This window comes from Mya arenaria, chromosome 16 (assembly GCF_026914265.1).
Source record: "Mya arenaria isolate MELC-2E11 chromosome 16, ASM2691426v1".
Lineage (NCBI taxonomy): Eukaryota > Metazoa > Mollusca > Bivalvia > Myida > Myidae > Mya > Mya arenaria.
This window is the reverse complement of record NC_069137.1, coordinates 5,734,334-5,750,897: the sequence shown is the minus strand read 5'-3', so window position 1 is coordinate 5,750,897 and position 16,564 is coordinate 5,734,334. Positions and strand designations below refer to the sequence as shown.

The following is a 16,564-nucleotide window of genomic DNA, read 5'->3' as shown; positions in this document are numbered from 1 at the left end:
CTAAATATGCCCTGTTATACTGATATTGCGTGGGAAAGTACATATCGTATTTAACTACGATTGAATACAGAGTGAAATCTTGTATTGTTCGAGTTTAGTGACAATTCCGCTTGAAGTGATATTTACCTGATTACGTATTCACAAACGAACTTGATAAGATCTTTCATTCTTTACATAAAACGACCTAAAATAATATTAGGTATCTACCACAAGGTAGTGCAATTGAATTCTTAAATGACAATTTAACTTCAGTTTAATTGTGAAGCATCACATTACAATTTATGTCGGTACGGTTTATAAAACGCATTGCCCAAACTTACTTTTCCTTTTATGTAGGCACACATGTATTGAAACATACTTAATATGTCAATAAGTGTTAAAAGTTGCTGGGTAGTGTTCAAATAGCTGTCGATTTAAACTCGCTATGACTTAAATGTGATGGTTCATAGTTGTGTGTGTGTATGTGTGTGTGTGCGTATGTGCGTGCGTGCATGAGTGGTGCTTGCTTCTGCGTGTGTGCGTTTGTGCTTGCTTCTGCGTTTGTGCTTGCTTGTGTGTGCCTGCCTGCCTGCCTGCCTGCCTGCCTGCCTGCCTGCCTGCCTGCCTGCCTGCCTGCCTGCCTGCCTGCCTGCCTGCCTGCCTGCCTGCCTGCCTGCCTGCCTGCCTGCCTGCCTGCCTGCCTGCCTGCCTGCCTGCCTGCCTGCCTGCCTGCCTGCCTGCCTGCCTGCCTGCCTGCCTGCCTGCCTGCCTGCCTGCCTGCCTGCCTGCCTGCCTGCATGATTTGCCTGCCTGCCTGCCTGCCTGATTTGCCTGCCTGCCTGCCTGCCGTCCGTCCGTCCGTCCGTCCGTCCGTCCGTCCGTCCGTCCGCCTGTCCGTACGTCCGTCCGTTTTGACATCACAAACCTAATGATTATAACTTGCATTATACTTGCTCGTACAGGTTTAATTTTATTGGAAAAGACCGGGTAATCATTGAAATGAAGACATATGGGGATACCAAAAAGTATCAGGGTCTGCACCGCTGGATAAATAAACTGAAATATTAACGATATTGTCGAAGATTTATAATAATTAATAAAAAATGTGTGAAAGTTGGTGTGACGGATGTTCTGCAAAAATGTTTTGGTCAAAATACCACAATATTGGAATTTACACAGCATTCGCTCATGGAAGATCATAGCTCCCATGCTGTTAATTCGCTCTTTTTTATAACAAACAAGGAGTGTACGGTTGACATGACTTTGGAAACAAAGTTGAGGTTGATAATTTAAAAGTGTGCGTAGAAATGAAAGCTGTTCCAAAACAAAAATGCACGTTGAACTGGCCTATTATATAAAACTAGAGCTTCAGCTCCCAGGATACGGAGAAGATGAATTAAGATCATACGATGAAATTATACTCCTATATAAGGACAGCCTATGATACAACTTAAACCGAATGAAATAGAGCCAAAAATAGAGACAGAAGCGCATAAAATGTAGAAGTATTAAAATAACCATGTTTTTTTTCAAGATATCTAATCTATTAGTAGTGCTGTTTTTTTGTAGGTGGGCCTGGAAGGGATACTTTCCATATATTTTTATACATTTGATATTGTCTGCAACGATCCCAAATAAAGCGATCTGAAAAGAATCATATAATTGTCTGTTCAATTATCTCCTCAACTTGTATGGCCTCGCCAGCCTTGTCCTCGCCTTGGTACGTGTAATTGTTCGTGTTCAACCAACCTTGACACTAGTATTTACCCCGAATTAATTATATATGTAGTTTAGCAACCCAGATGAGCCAAAACATATCAGCTGTGGGGAGTACTATATTGGTACAAAAAAGATACACATAATATGACATGGTCTGCCACTCTTGTTTCTTACTATATATGTTTCCTTCCATTCTACATCTATTAGAATAATTTGCATAATTTAAACACAGACTTGGAGAAATAGACGGCCATATACTCGATGTCGTGTAATAAAGGACTAGCAAGGGACCCATCCCCTGTACGTCTTCACGGTTGGCATTCGAAAGCTATTCAGAACCTGCGCTACGTTAATGCAAATATAAAAAATGCATTTAGAGTCTTACGGTGTATATGGTAGTGGAAAATGAATAGACTTACAACATCGAATTACGTCTCGAACTAGAGTAAGATTGTCGTTTTTATGAAAACACCGATTGATCATACTTATAAAAGTGCTTCTACCTATTTTTGACAAAACGTTTTTGAATCATTCACTTTTGCGACGTAAATTACAAACGCCGCATATATATATGGAAATAGAAAGTAGTGTAATGGTTAAGAATAATCTTATAAGTTGTTTTACTATTTATTTCCAAAGAAAACTCGGATTAATTCCATCAAAAACATATTAGTCGAGGCTGGGGTGCTACTAGAATAGATTTGGGGGGACAGGTACAACACATATTCACATTTGTATTTCTGCTATCTTGAAATAAGCAAATCATTAGCAAACGAATATTTCACATCACAGTGCAGACTTAGTCATAAACATTGGGTAGGACATTTAGTATTAAAACTTCCTGTTAAAACGTCCAGATTTATCAATAAATCAAAATGTACACGTATTACTGCAATTTCTTTCTTACCTTTAAAAAAAAATAAAAAATAATACACTATACATATTGTTTTCAAGTGAAGCACAGACACAAATGTCCTTCTTGAGTTTAAAGTAATGTATAAAAACCAATGTCCTTGTCTAACAGTGCGCTGATGCACGTTATCATCTGAAGCTCCTAAGCAAACAAATTACCTGTCAAAGCGGTCTTTAATTTCAGTATTTACCTGTGGCCTTCATACCTAAACAAGATACTACATGTTATTTAAAACTGTTTTTGTCTGCCGTATAACACTATCTAAATCCTCGATCTTTCTTCGCGTTATGTCGTCTGCTTAAAACCAATACTATTACCTCTTCTGTGTTGTCTTAAACCAGCGCTTGTGCAATCTAAAGCACGTACATATTGTTATCTCTTTGACGAATAATTTCGAACCGCTTCAATTTATATACCCGTTGTAAGGTGTTGGGTTAATTGTTATACAGTGTATCAATGTGGTAAATGTTACCTACTTGTTTACAGAGTTAAAATACATGAAAACAAACAAACATGTTAAACAATAACAATACACTTAATATTCTATTTTTCAACCGAAGATAAAACACCAATTCAACTAATTAAATACTACATAGAGTTTAATCCGCACCATTGTAACTTTCTTTATTCTATTATTGACATTACTCGGTAAATATTTGATTTACATTGTGTAATATCTGACCTTTTCCCCTGGCCCTTATGAAGGTTATATAGAAGGTAATATATTATGGGTTAAAACCAGACTGGTTGTGGTTCCTTCTATGTCCGAGTGTGCACAAGAAACAAGCTGTGTTTTAAAAATGAAATACTGTTCAGTCATTCTAAACAAATAGTCGAGGCATAGTTGATTTAACACACTAAAATATAAATAAACAACATTATGTAAAAATAACATAAGTTATTATATAATATGTTTTAGAATAGGTATATCTCATACAACATTTAAGTGCTTAGTGCCCGTATTAACCCACGACTAATGAGATAAATAGCATTCCATGCTAATATACTAGTAATACAGTAAGGGTAACAACACCAAAATATCCATGACATCAACAGCTACGTTTCATACACTTACAAGGTTCAGACCTATGTGTTCTCACTGGTATATTCTCGACTCTCAACCCTGGTGTCTCTATACCCGGTTACTATGGTAACGATTGCAAACAATTATGAAAAACAGTGAAACACATGCAAAGGGCTTTCTTAAGTGTTGCTGAAATCGTGAAATACTGAAAAAGATTCTAATTTAACATACAAAAAAGCACAACCAATACAGCACATTGCAATTAAAAGAACGACTCCTTAGAAATCATTTAATACATACCTTACGAGGAAATGCTCTATGGAAATGACTCCAGAACTCAATTGAAACCAATGAACTAAAATGCGCCAAACCCCTGCAGATTGCTATACAACATCAAAAATCAATAAGGGGAAGCTGACAACACAAACTATTAGTAATGCAGCATACATCACTTTAGTAAATATTCATAGGTCTACACTTATAACGAAAATTGTATCGCATTTATTAGTGAGCAAATAAATGCATAAAATAATATGGATTTATAAATTATTGATAACTTATAAATATAACTATTTTTCCGAAAAAGAAACATTAGATTATTATCATGGCCTTTCTTAATACAATGCATCGGCTTGTGGGTTTACTCGAAATTTTCATGCACGGTCCGCTTACAACCGTAAGAATTCATTTGTGAAAAACTACAGAAACAAGCTCAGTAGCCACAAGTTTAAACATAAACTCCTTTTAATGGCACAGGGTTAACATCAAAGACATAGAAAACACTATGAATATGACTATGAATATAGAAGACTCTTTTTCAATAGCTCTGCTGGGCGTATAGTCGTGTAACTTAATAAACCAAAAGGACAGAACGTCGTCACGCGAATATGTATGTTTCTTCACGTAATTAGAATATATGTGAATTTCATGAACCTGCTTTGCAGTATGACCACGAGCGGATACGAAATGCGCCGATGATTATATCAATGAAAACGCTCGCCCAGTTATTCAAAAGGAAGCTGTTTTTGAAGAGGTCGCAAAACGTTCGAAGTACTTGTTTTACTGTTCAAATAAACGAACTGAGGAAAGCTCACCGTACATTCTAGTGAGTCGAAAGAAACAAACTATGAAAACGTGAGGCTGTAGGTTCATACAACAACACGGAAGAGCAGTCACCATCAAACGTGACGTTACTCGGTAAAACGCCAAAATATATTCTCGGAATATAAAACATAAGAAATAAGTAACAAACGTCCCGGCAGGGATTCCACATCACATAATTGTATTTGAATATAAATTTAACACAAAACCATTTAATCTAAAAAATCAAAATGTTATGAAATTGAATACATCATCAATAGTGGAAACTCCGTCCTATTTGAACATGATAGTGCATTGAAATCAATATGAATTTAGAAGCAAGTTTACTCCAAGTAAACAAAATTATAGTTTGCGTCTATTGATAAGAACTATTGATATAAAGACCATATAAAGTTTGTACTGTGCAATATGGATTTATCGAATGAATGCGTTTTTATTCAACACTATTTAACAAATAGTAGCATTTATAATTCATATCCATGTTTATTTCACATCGGAAGCTCTTGAAATTGGCTATTATATTTAAACCTGCAAAGAATGAATAACGATCCGTCATTGCCAATGAATTTAAAGGCCTGTATTTATAAGATAATGAACATATATTGAATAAAAGTTTTACTAATAAGTTTAGAACAATAGAGATTACAAAATACTACTGTTAGTTGTACTTGTACATAAAGCATTCCGTTCAAGTTAATGTTGCAGTCAAACTCGGTCGCTAAATTTCACATGTGTGTGTACCGGAATATCATCCGACTCCAATACATAACGTTTCCTTAAGATTGTGTACTGAATTGTTAAAAGCAATACTTAATTACCATTAAGTAAACTTTCAGTAATTCTTTCTCACCCATTATGTAAATCGATTAACCCGACCGTAACCGGAATCAGTGTATCACATGACGTTCTACTAAGCGGAAGAAAAATAATCACTTCAAAGATGATCCGTTTAATAACTTTTAAACATGCTATTGAAACGCAAATGACAGCAATACATCTAGCAAATAATAAATTTACACTTTTTGACATGTTGTTTAAAGTGTTAAGTGGCCTACTAACACACTATAAACAATACAAAAAACACAAACAAATCAATCTATAATCGCAATACGAACGTATCTGAAGACGTTGTGTACATCGGAAAATATATGCAATTGTCGATGGCAGGTCATTAAAGAAACGGAAGTTGAGATGTATCATCATCATCATCATCATCATCATCATCATCATCATCATCATCATCATTACATCATCATCATCATCATCATCATCATCATCATCATCATCATCATCATCATCATCATCATCATCATCATCATCATCATCATCATCATCATCATCATCATCATCATCATCATCATTATCATCATCATTATCATCATCAATTTAAGTCAACTATGTTTTATATAAAGTAATCACATCAGTTCTGACAGAAGCGGCAGCTTTGCAAACAGACATTGCTGTCAAATCTGACTTTAAAGATCTAACATAGTAGTTCAATGCAAGGTGGTATTAATCATAAATTGTTGTTGATTTTGTTATATTCAGTCAGTCCATACCTTATCGATTTTTAGACAGTCCATGCGAGGCTTACACAAATAAAATATGTTTTGCCAGTGTTCCAGCGCTCTTGTATTCTAGTCCCAAACATGACACAACATTTATCTGACAGGTTAATTTTGCGTATGTTAGAAATAAGCCGTGTACCAAATTTTACTGTATTATATTCTAAACACATTACTCAAGAAACAGTGTTCATAATCATGAACATAAGTCATGTACATGGTGTTTAGAAATTTAATAAATACAAATTATCAATAAGAAATATTAAATCTCAAACGAAATTTAAATCACAGAAGCTAACATCATAGCTCAATATCTAATTTCAATTATACATTGTTACCCTTTTCCCCGAATCTTACAATTAAATGTTCATTTAATAGTTTATGTCAATTATTATTGCATTGCAAGTCAAATACACTTCATTGTTATCAACACAAAACTCCACAAACAGCACAATGCATATATACTTTATTAAAAAACTAGGTTTTTTTTATCAAATATTGCTAGGTACCGCCTTAGAACGGTCAGTAAAATGTAAATTTACTAGGGTTTAAACCAGTTTAAATGCACAATAATACAAAAAGCTACAAACCGCACTGTTATCCCAACAATCCCGAAAAAGTAAAATCGTTAGAGATAAATCTTATCAAAGTCTGCATTTACTTGAGGAATTTTAAAGGGACTGTACACCAGATTGGTTTTTCTGTAAGGAATCTCAGACCAATTATTTTATAAAATGTTTTACTCTTTGATATCATAATTGTAAAAAGAAATCCAAAATGTAAAAACACAATTGCGTAGGAGACCGGGTTCGAACCGGTGTCGCTAAAATTGCAGTCCAGTGCTATATCCACTGTGCTACGAAGTGCTCTACACTAAAGGAATATTTAAGCTATATACCTAACTTGGTAATATCACGTGATAACATGGACTAGCCAATCAAGCATAAGGAATGAATTCTACTAGGTAGACATACCTAGTAATCTCTTTTAATGAAAAAATACGAAAAAACTGCGAAAACAAATTAATTGTAAACTATGTGGTACTTCAGTTAGTAAGTTTTAATGCATTGTACACATCGATACCAATATATATGCAAAAAGCTACAGAAACATGCTCAGTAGCAGAAAGTTTAAATATAAACCCGGTTTAGTGGCAATGGGCAAACGCCAAAGACATAGAACACAAAATCACAAACAAGAAACATAGAACAGCACAAAACTCTACAAACAGCACAGTGCATAAATACTATATATATATATAAATGATTGGTATTTTTATCAAGTTTATGTCAGTTTTCGACAATTTTCTTCTTTTTTTTTTGCTATTTCATCATACGGAGTACAGCCCCTTTAATAATAAAACAAATAATAATAAATAATAGGTAAATCTCAAGTACTTCAATGATAAACTCATTCTGCAGACAGAGGAATACCATTCAAAGTACCTAATTCAAAACTTACCAATTCATGCCTTTGTATTATATCCATTTTACTATTGCTGTACGAAAATGTTTGCTGAGGTCAATCAGCCGCTTTATAAATCGTGTGAGGGAGACAGATATCCTCTGTTTAATTGAAAAGGGTTAAGTAATCTTAAGGTGTAACACATTGAAGATTTCGGATTTCGAACTTTTTTGTATATAAAAAACAAGAAAGTAAAGTCCGTTTTCAAATTAAGTCAAGTCAAATCAAGTCAATATTTGTTTATTGTCGGGTTCTATATATAATATCCAATATACGCCTATTACTTTCTAAATATTATCATTGTGCTTTCACAACTATAATAACCGTCGATTCGGGTTACAAATCGAAACTATTCAGACAAGTTCGTTAATCGTTTGCTGTTAAGACTGATAAGTATTATATTCAATGAGCCTTTACGTGAAGAAATTGTGCCTCAGGTCTACTAGTTCGGAATTTGATACGCCAAGCGTTGTCCTCAAAATAGATCAATACAAAGCCTGTCGAGTTGATCGATACTTATTCAAATCTAAAATCAAGGAGTACTTCCCTCCAAATAGAGTATTTACATAATTGTGTTCCGTTTTTGGTAGATGATTTCATAAACTAGAAATGATAAAACATTTTCACGCTGGCCGTGTTTACTCTGGCCGTTTTATATAACCAAAATTAAATAAGCTGAAAGCCTTGGCATACAGTGAAATGGAATTTGGAATAGTTGTTTAGACTGGTGCTTAAGCTCATGTGCAGTGACTCTTCTAAACATGTTCGGCTTATAACTCATAAAATTAGGATAAAACGAGTAAGTAAAATATTTAGACTTATTAGTTGAAACTATTTAAAATATGATATGCATTGCTTTGCACTCAAAATAGATATACTGCAATATAAAACCTTACAGAGAAATACGCTTAATAGTGCTAAGAATGATTGAACGATGTTTAATTCAACTATTATTGGGCCGTTTTATTGAACCAAAATTAAAAGCTTTCGGCCTTGGCATACACTTGATGAAATTGAGTTAACAAGAGTCATATAGATTAGTTCTTAAGCGCATGCGCAGTAAAACTAATATAGATGTTCGGCTTAAAACCCACGTAACTCGGATAAAAGGAGTTGGTATCTCGAAAACGCTTCAGCAGGGCATGTGCTTATATAATGACGTGATATGTATTTAAAGCGTCCAAACGAGAATGCGCAAATGTCAAAAAACAACGAGCGAAAAAAGACTATAAACGGGATTTTCAACAAAAAAAAATAATAAAAGAGGACTATAGCGAAATCTAAACCGAGAGACACGTATGTTAGCTTGTTTTAATACATACAAGTTCGTTTATTATATTGAATACAGAGTATTTGTTTTAGTGTTAGATCGCAATATTGTTTTTCTAGTATGCACCAAAAGTTACATTTCACGAGATCTTACACTGTAACAAACATGTTTTTCTTTTTTTATGTTAGGCCTATAAATAATATGAATGACATAAACATAAATGACAACCGTTTTAACTTGTTTCAATGCAGTGCTATAGTTTACCCTAACCTTAACCCTTAATGTAAATGTGAAGATCCTGAACTTTAAAAAAAAACAACATCAATAATGTTAGTATCTAGTGACAGAAAATTATTAAACGTGCACTTACGAGAGCCGTGACGTGTCACGTATCATTTGTTTTAAATATTGGTTATTTCTTGTTATTACTATGAAGTATCCCGTTATAACGACTAAGTGTGTGTTTTAAACGACTTAGTATATTGTTTAGACAAACTAATATGTATATCATTAAATCTCAGTTTTTGTATTTATTTTAAACGACTTAGTATCTCGTTTAAACAAACTGATATATCCTTAAATACCGATATATTTAATCGTTCAATCGTGCGTTCGTAACAAGATACTTAATCGTTTTAGTGAAAAAATAAGTCATAACAACGATAAAGTAAGTCGTTGCAATGAGCAACTTAGTCTTTTTAACTAGATACTAAGTTGTTTTAAGAAGATACTAATTATTTAATACTAGATACCTATTCGTTAGGACAAGATACTCAATATTTTAAACGAGATTCTAAGGTGTTATAACGAGATACTAAGTCGTTAAAGCGAGATTTTAAGTTGTTAATACGAGATACTATATCGATTGAATAAGATACTTAGCCGTTATAATCAGATACCATTTAAGTCATTTATAACTACATACTTAGTCGCTTTGACAGGAGTCTTATACTTTAAAATAAATACTACGTACAGGCTTCCGCATGCATGCAAATATATAAGTAGATAGTTACGTTATCAGAAACGAAAGCAACGTGTTTATCAACAACATCTTAATACAATTATTGTAGATAACAAGAACACTGCAGGATATTTTGATGTTCTCCCCGGCGATATGTCCTTTATCGATTAAGAACTGGTTCAAAACCTTTATATGGAATTGAGAATTAAATATACATAATAGCCGACACTTCTTGTATCAGACTTGTTTACCAATTATTTCGCACGTTAAGTTATTTAACATACTGCTTTACATTGAAACATTGTAAGATGATACTGTTATAATAGGAGATAATTGAGAAACGATTCAATGTAGATCAAAAGAAGTCGTTAAATATCTTCCTTTTGTCGATATTATTGCGTGACATGAGTCGTGTTTTTCTTGTTGAATGTATTAAATGTATGGTTAAGTTTACTTAACTGACTTAACTTAACCCTTGGCATTGTATCGCTACAATTGCGTCAATCAATGGAATGCCGCTTGTACAGCGATAAACCTATTTGAATCAAATTCGGGTTTGTCTTAGAGGTAGTTTTAAACCAATATTGGATCAATACATTTTGATGCCCGGAAAACTGGACGGGAAACCTGTTTGCTTGAGCAAACACATGTACAAATTTACACCTCTCATCAAATGATTCAACATTCTTCAGACATGTTTTTGATATACGTCAAACATAAATAAAGATTCGTGTATACACGAATTCATTGCTTAGACTTATACTAAGGGATATTAAATTATCCTAAAGACCGTGAATACATGAACATTTTTATCTTGCTATCACCACTTCTGACGACTGGATAAAGGCCGCTTTAATATACTGCAATAGCGCACGTGAGACGTATGAGTACGAATTGAATGTGACAAAGTGCTATCTCTGTTGTTAAACATGTATCGCTTTCTTTTTCAGATACGAATGAGTTGTCACACTATTTAATATGTCGTATATCAGCTTGCATAAAATTAAACCTTCAAACACCTGCTTTTGTATAACAAGTACATATTGTTGTGATATAAAGTGAAATGATATTTGTATCATTTCTAACAATGGTTACTCGAGTATTGATCATGTATTTTCGTTGCATAATTATGCAACTCTTCCATTGAAATAAAATGAAGCCGTCTTTGTATTTGTTTCAAAAAATGATTATTCAAGTATTGATCGAGTATTTGATAGTTATGCCGCTCTTTCATTAAAACTTGTAGGCCAGCCCTTGAACATTTATACTGAATTACGGCGTGAAACATGTTATCAATTCATATTTAAATTTTCAATACTGCTTTAACGTAAATTGTATTGCTAATGAAAAGTTAAGGATGTTGTATGTAGTATAAATATTTCATACGAATAATTTTTTAATTCGTTTAATTCATTTTCATAATAACTCGAAAAAAAAACTTTAAGTGAAAACAGTTATATTTCAGTGTATGACAATGTGGTAAAAAACAACAAAAAAACATTGTTGAGGTTAATTATATTCTATATAAGTATTATGAAAACTTTCAAAGTTCAACATTTTATTGGTATCCACTTTTCATTACGTTTTAAATGAGTTAAAGCTAAGGCAAATATGTTCTTATCTACATACTATGTTTGTATAAAGAAATAGTTGCGTAGGTCTGCGAATCTTTCCTTTCGTCAGTAACGAATCAAAGTTTTCATTTATCTGGTGCATGTGCGTGAATGGTAAATTATCTTTGATATAGATGAGAATTCCATCACCTGTTTTATTGTATCGATCTGATGGAATGATTTTTTTTTTACGATCAACAATATATTCATGCAAAATGATTCAAAACTTGTAACAGTATAAATTTTAATTATACATGAGTATGTATCATCTAATGTGGGCACACCATATTGCGCTATTATGTAAATGGTCGACTTTAAAGCAAATATATTCAATGCGCAACCCGACGGTCATGTTTTACTATTTTGATTAACTGATATTTATTTCGAAAATTCTCCCGTCTATTATCAAAGGACACAGAGCTTAGATGTTTAGTTTTAGCACCAGTTATAGGTTTGTTCGAATCATACCGTTATTATTCCTTACGCGGACGTCTGCACTTGAGATAGTAAGCATGGCAATGATAAGTTTTAGTCAGAAGATTATATCTCAAGCGAGTTTGTTGTCATCCGGTTTCAAAGCAGATGATATGGCCATAAGTTTAACTACTTTAAAATTAAGAACTAGTTAATATATACCATTTTCACTTTTGTCTCAAGACGTCTTCTGGCCTTCTCAGCACACGAGATTTAACTTGTCTATACGCAAATGTTAACCAGATCTTAACAGGGAAGTGGACATTTTTAAATTTCATTAGATTCAAACATATTGATTATATCTTACAATATGTGTTTCCTTATAAGGTACTTTGACACGAAACAGAAAAATCAACAATCAGGACTGAGCACCGAGCATTTACAACAGAAGATAGTTTGATTCTGTTAAGAAACAGAACATATCTTGAAGTGTTGCGTCTCTTGTTTGGTGCTTGTTTGGCGTTGATGAGTGTGTCTGTAAATATAATTGTGGTGAAACTTTAGGAAACTGGGTTTGTTTCTGTAGCCATTATTTCTTAGTGTACTTCTTTTCAATGAATGCATTGTATGATGTTAAATGTGGCAATTGTGTCTCTCGTATTTAGAGAGTGTTCTTCGTTAGTTGTCTGTTTGTCTGTTACTTTTTGTTCTCTGTGCCCTTTTGCCATTTCAAGTTTACTGTTACATTTGACTCCTACGTTTTCTTTTATTATAAATACAAATCTGCGCATGGTACAACTTTAGATATATTTCCATTCAAATGTGAAACCTATACTTATTTAACGTAAATTAGAATTAAACCATATAATAATTGTTTGAAAAGATCTGTCGTCTTACCCATGATTCAACCTGTTTCCTTTGGGTGCATTCAAAGGCTGATCTATTCAAAAGGGTACATTTTAATAATATCGTTTTGTAATTATTTGAATGTGGAAAACTGACTTTGTACTTTGTTTCAGTATAACTGTGTCCTTCTTGCAACAATGCAATCGCAGGGTTTTTATTTTAAAAGTGATCGTTTAATAACGAACGTCACTGTGCCGTAAAGTAAATAACAGAAATCATCGGCCGTTTAAACTTAAAATCTAATGAATACACCTTTTAGACATTAAGTTATTGACTTTAGAAACAAATAAATTATTAAAATTTAATCCTTGCCATGCAAGTGATTTGTTCCATAGTAATATACAGTACTGATTACAAATAATAAGATTCATCTAGTTTATTGAAAAACATAACTCTTGACGTTCAGATTGTATGCATGGCAAGAGATTGTGACGACATTGCTCAAATCAATATTACGTTCCAATTGGACAAGAGTGACGTAATATAACCAATGGCAAACTACTTTACAATTATCGGCAGTTCATGTATACATAGAGGACAGTTATGTAGTAAATACTGATTATGTGATGACTTGCTTTATGTGAATTTGACAAGTTTCCAAAGTTATGTCAATTTGTCATGTTACTCCTATTAAATAGATATTACGCTTTTTTATGTATTGAAAAAAATCTAGTTGAACATGCTATGTCTACTTCAATATTATGAAATCTACATAACGTGCCAAATGAACCGACAAAACTTATGTCAACCGACGAGAATATTTCATTTGGTTTCAGTTGGAATTACATTGGAAGTACAACCATATGTAACTTTTGAGAAGGGGAAATAAAATATTATAACTTAGTGATAACTTCATACGTTTTCACTTATAGTTAGTTGCTGTTGTATTTTATATTCGATTGGGTAGTATCGACACAATAACATATAATCTGTAAAAAGCATATCCCGGGATTTATTAGTTATTTATGTTGAATCAGATACTAGTAAATCTTTGCAACATCAAATGAGATGGAGAATGAGTTAAACATTGTGTTCTTTACCAAACATGTTAAAGCTGGTGATTGTTATGTCAGAAAAAAATAAGATGATATTGAATTACCCAGTACTTTAAGATACAAATCATATAATCTTTCTGAAGACAATTTTAAGATTATATTACCACTTTCCTTGGTTTCTGTTAGATATCAGAACCAGGTCCGATGCTGTATTTCAAAGCACAAGAAGGGTCATGACAAAATGTTCAATATTTTCGGAAGACAATTTTAAGATTATATTTGATTACGGTTCTTGGTTCCTGTTAAGTATCAGAGCTAGGTCCGAGGTTGTATTCAACATTTCAATTCACGATATTATCACAATATGCAACATTTCGTTCGAAGACAAGTATCAATATTTTCAAACGACCATTACGATAAAACATACACGCGATATTCATGATACATGCTAAATCTGCTTTAAAGTTACGGACGAAACAAGTTCAATAAGCAAACTATACAATAAAGCAAAACTATCGGTAATTTTCAATATTTGACTGCTATTATATATAAAACTATTTTTGCGACTGTCGTGAGAGGTCACCAACCAATTCTTTGTTTGAAAACAAACGTCGTACGAAATGTAAAAGGATGTATTATTTACAATTCAAGTTGGTATTAATGTTAAGCAGAATCTATGAGGCTATTAGAAAAACTTCATCTGTAAATCATTAATAGCGAACCAAATGCCATGCCATGTTACTAGAACCCATTATTAATAATAAAGAACCAAGTAATTTTGTTATAAAAACTTATCTGCAACATCCGTGCAGACCAAACAGGGTACTAAACATACCACGTTACAGATAGATAGATAAAACAACGTTTGCAATTCAGTTGAAGCATGTATGACGTATATTTCCATTAAAAAAGACACGGTGAGGAATATCCGTTTACTTAAAGGGATTCGCTCATGTTTTGTAAAACGCGCATTTGTTGACGAAATCAAGTATGCCAAATCATGTGTTAAAACTAAGATACTGACGGTTGGAACGCTTTAACAAATGTTTATATATACTCACATATTGAAGTTCAAGACTTTGAAAAGCGTTAGTAACGCGATTCAACAAAAGGCTTTAGCCTGAATGGTTGATTGACATTATCACGTGATCCTACCGATATATTTTATAAAGGTTAAAGTATACATCAGCTTTTGTATGAGTCCTTGTGGCAGAGTGGTATTGGTGTCAGTTTTCAAATTATTGTGTGTACCGGCGTGGATTCGCTCCCCACTACAACCAAGTGTTTTGTATACTTAAATTGTTTTTGTCTGCAAGTTCGGTATGAAAGAGTGAACAAATCATATTATTAGTGTTGTTGATGCATTACCGTGCCAAAAAAATGGTCCTAAAACATTGGCGATACCTTTTAATCGGGAGAGCATGTTTACGGAAGATCTCAAATTTGACAATGATAGCAAGCTTTGAAATTGAAAGAAATACTTACATGCATTGCATTACTTTTGTATAAATACGAGTGAATAATGTTGAAATTCGCTTTGCATTAGTTTTGGTATAACATATGAGTGAATGATGTTGAAATTGACTTTGCATTAGTTTTTGTATTAACTATAAGTGAAAGATGTTGAAATTGACTTTGCATTAGTTTTTGTATGAGATATAAGTGAAAGATGTTGCAATTGGCTTTGCATTAGTTTTTGTATGAAGTATAAGTTAAAGATGTTGCAATTGGCTTTGCATTAGTTTTTGTATGAAGTATAAGTTAAAGATGTTGCAATTGGCTTTGCATTAGTTTTTGTATGAAGTATAAGTGAATGATGTTACAATTGGCTTTGCATTAGTTTTTGTATGAAGTATAAGTTAAAGATGTTACAATTGGCTTTGCATTAGTTTTTGTATGAAGTATAAGTGAATGATGTTGCAATTGGCTTTGCATTAGTTTTTGTATGAAATATAAGTGAATGATGTTGCAATTGACTTTGCATTAGTTTTTGTATGAAATATAAGTGAATGATGTTGCAATTGGCTTTGCATTAGTTTTTTTTTTATTAAATATGAGTGAAATATATAAAAAAATGGCTTTTTATTAGTTTTTGTATGAAATATGCGTGAATGATGTTGCAATCGGCTTTGCATTAGTTTTTTTTTATTAAATATGAGTGAAATATATTGAAAATGGCTTTTTATTAGTTTTTGTATGAAATATGCGTGAATGATATTGCAATTGGCTTTGTATTAGTTTTTTTGTATTATTTATGAGTGAAATATATTGAAAATGGCTTTTTATTAGTTTTTGTATGAAATATGCGTGAATGATGTTGCAATTGGATTTGTATTAGTTTTTTTTTTGTATTATATATGAGTGAAATATATTGAAAATGGGTTTTTATTAGTTTGTGTATGAAATATGCGTGAATGATGTTGCAATTGGCTTTGTATTAGTTTTTTCTGTATTATATATGAGTGAAATATATTGAAAATGGCTTTTTATTAGTTTTTGTATGAAATATGCGTGAATGATGTTGCAATTGGCTTTGTATTAGTTTTTTTGTATTAAATATGAGTGAAATATATTGAAAATGGCTTTTTATTAGTTTTTGTATGAAATATGCGTGAATGATGTTGCAATTGGCTTTGTAAT

General features: G+C 32.7%; 1 protein-coding gene across 5 annotated transcripts in view; it reads left to right on the top strand.

The window, feature by feature from the left end:
- The first annotated feature begins 8,313 nt into the window (after nt 1-8,313).
- Nucleotides 8,314-16,564, top strand: part of LOC128222092 (GRIP and coiled-coil domain-containing protein 2-like) — a 149,554-nt gene continuing 141,303 nt past the window's right edge. For 4 of the 5 annotated variants that reach the window (XM_052930925.1, XM_052930924.1, XM_052930921.1 and 1 more), the window contains exon 1: nt 8,314-8,564. The gene's annotated coding sequence lies outside the window, so the exon portion shown is untranslated. Of the gene's footprint in view, nt 8,565-8,889; nt 9,062-16,564 lie in introns of those variants that run through there. The other variant, XM_052930922.1, reaches the window with a different exon arrangement.